At 35.6% G+C, this 2,938-nt stretch overlaps 1 long non-coding RNA gene across 1 annotated transcript; it reads right to left on the bottom strand.

The window, feature by feature from the left end:
- Nucleotides 1-914: 914 nt before the first annotated feature.
- On the bottom strand, nucleotides 915-2,680 carry LOC146747557 (uncharacterized). The gene is made up of 2 exons (XR_014928870.1): nucleotides 2,564-2,680; nucleotides 915-1,145 (listed from the first exon to the last, which is right to left on the bottom strand). It is a non-coding gene; the product is annotated as an uncharacterized LOC146747557 (long non-coding RNA).
- Between the last annotated feature and the right edge of the window lie 258 nt (nucleotides 2,681-2,938).

The raw sequence follows: 2,938 nt of genomic DNA, 5'->3' as shown, positions 1-2,938 counted from the left end.
ACGTCTTTACACGTAATCGCACCAAAGAAATCAACGCATTCACCCAGCAGTATCGCTACGTCCCAACAAGTGACAACCCCGCCGATCTGCTAACGAGAAGAATTGCGCCTTCTGCCTTACGAAATTCTACGCTATGGAATGAAGGCCCATCATGGTCACCAAGTATCGAAAATTGGTCCACGTGTGATTTATTTGTTGATAAACATTCTGTTACTGTTAATCACCTCGCCGCTGCACCAGAAGTAAACATCAAACCACTGTTTACTTCTCTCGCACCTTCGATCTGGTTCCGGAATTGTGAAAATGCGTGATTTTGATGCATTTTCGGCATTAAAATGGCCATCATTCAGCTATTGTTAAGCGGATCATGAAACAAATGCACATATCTATTTGTGACATGATGTACCATGTGTGTGTGAAGTTTGAACTTGATCAATCCAGACATGTCTCGGATACGGATCCAGAACTGAATTCTTTAAAACAAAATGGCCGCCAGTCGGCCATTTCGAACAAGATCCCAAAAAAAATGACGCGCATCAAGGTCCTATTATGTTTAATGTATATACCAAATTTGAACAAAACAAGTCATGAATGACATTGCCTTTGCTAGTTGTCATTCTAAAGTTGCATGGACATAAATTGGCAAACATAATTTCTATGGCATTTTCAAGTTTATAGCACTCTCCATCCAGGTCAGCATTATTCTCAGCAAGGAAACCAGATAGCACCAAACCAGTACAACAGGTAAAATGACAAGGAAGTATACAAATCAGATCTGCAAATATGTAGAGTCAGTGTTGTGTCTGTTTGGATAAACTAGTTTGTGGCCCTGGATCAGTTTCAATATCTCTAATAAGGACAAGATTACTTCTCATACGACAATGATACAAATAAAATGCAAAAATCCAGAAGAATATTGTCAAGTTTTTATTATCATACATTAATATTAACAAATCGTGTGAAATTTTATGTACAGAGATAACACATATTTATGCTTTGGTTAACAGAACTTCTCAAAGTAAAAAAAAGAGGACCTGCGAAACTATATACAATTGTCAGACACGCAGTGAATAGTATCGGTATGTTTTTGTAATACATGTAGTTCTAGTGCCTTTGCTTTCTGAGAAAAAAATCTGGCTCTGCACCTGAAAAAAAAAAAAGAACATTTAGTCCAAAGTAAGCAGAGGTTGTAGCATATGTGCTCAAATCGGCTGTTAGATTTAATTAAAAAAGATATTTGAGTTTTTTTAGTACGAAAAGATATTTGAGTTTTTTTAGTACGAAAAAATATTACTTAATAAATTTATACCAGCCACAAAGAAATTGCAGTTCACACTGTACTATTTTAAACATGTTCTACCAAAGTCTAGGATGAACTAATTCAACAGTTTCCACTCTACAAAGTTGTCAAATTAATATTCACAGGATTCTGCAAAAATAAAATTTTAAGAATGTGCAAAAAGCTAGAGTACTTGTGCCGAAAATTTCACTTGAGCTGTACCAAATAGATGCCAAGCTATCAAAAGTAATAAAAAAAAACTATTGAGAAAAATACAAAAAAATACATTTAATATAAAAGCAGATAGAAGTGCATAAAAAACTAATCAGCAGAGGTAGTGATCATGCAACCTAAGTGTATGTCAAATTTCCTTTGAACTGGATTGCATTGTCTCAGATTGGCTGCTAATTTGCATATTAATTTGCATACTAATTAACATATTGTAGTTGTATTAAAATATTATATAAAATAATATCCGGAGTTTTGAAAAAAAAAAAATTTAATTTTAAGTCAACATTAAAATTGAGGATTACGTGAATTTGACCCCCTCCCTAATATTATTTCACATATCCCTTAAAAACATGGCCGCCGTTAAATCCATCTCAATCGAGGTCCGTAATTTATTTTCCTGCTCATAATGGAGATAAATTATGGTAGCTAAACATTGAAATTGCCACCCTGACTTCAGTACCGAAATAAATAGCTGATTGGGAAAATGTGTCTCTGTTGACAGAGGTTCGATTTACCGATAAACTTCCAACACCGCATGGAGCATGGAGGTCCCGGTCACGAGTGCAATAACGCACTCTGGTATAATATTTACTTCAAAGGTAATTTAAAAGTGATGATAGATTCATTGATATTGATATTGAATTAAAGTACTTTTCAATTTCATCATTGCTTTCAAGCAGTCACGGTTGGCCGAACTTGACTTGTGTTTTCTCGATAATTCTAGTCTAATGTGTCGTCACGAAACCAAGTTTCAATCTGCTATAGTTGCCAATGAACACCGGAAATAGCAATCGTACATAACAGAATCACGATCAGCGTGTTCTAAACTTTTACGTTTTTATTATTCCAGTATTTTATATGCCAAACGTTATTCCCAAGCCTCCTAAATGACGAGATAAACTTTCGATTTACACGTTTCAAAAAAAGTTCTTGAACTAATAGGACTGTTTTTCTGGCAAAATGTGACACTGTGTGATCGCTAGTTTCTCACAAAAGTCAGGACGCAAAAGGATAAATCAATTCATAATAAATACCATAAGCACAGTTTCTTACCTTTGAGATAGAATTTAATCTATGTAAGCCTTGTGCAAAGAAAGATACAGTCCGGAATAAAATATCCTCAGACGAAATCGCCGCCGATTTCCTCAGCGGTTGGACTGGCGCAGTTCTCTTGCGAGATGTCGTTAAAACTCGGATTTTTCCGGCAAATTTCGGCATTTGTACTAGTAAAATGTAGAAAATCACAGAAAAACACAATGAAACTTTGGCGAATCAAAAAAATACTTGGCGTGCACATGAATGACATTGAGATATACATTTGCACCAATTTGGAAAAAAATTGGACAGAGCATATCAAAGTTATAAGAGGTAAAAGACGGACGAACGAACGAACGGACGGACGGACGGACGGACGGACGGACGGACAGA

The sequence above is a fragment of the Saccoglossus kowalevskii genome, chromosome 3 (genome assembly GCF_978046115.1).
Source record: "Saccoglossus kowalevskii chromosome 3, keSacKowa6.1, whole genome shotgun sequence".
Taxonomy (NCBI): domain Eukaryota; kingdom Metazoa; phylum Hemichordata; class Enteropneusta; family Harrimaniidae; genus Saccoglossus; species Saccoglossus kowalevskii.
Note: the sequence above shows the minus strand (reverse complement) of the source record. Positions and strands in the feature narration are given on the sequence as shown.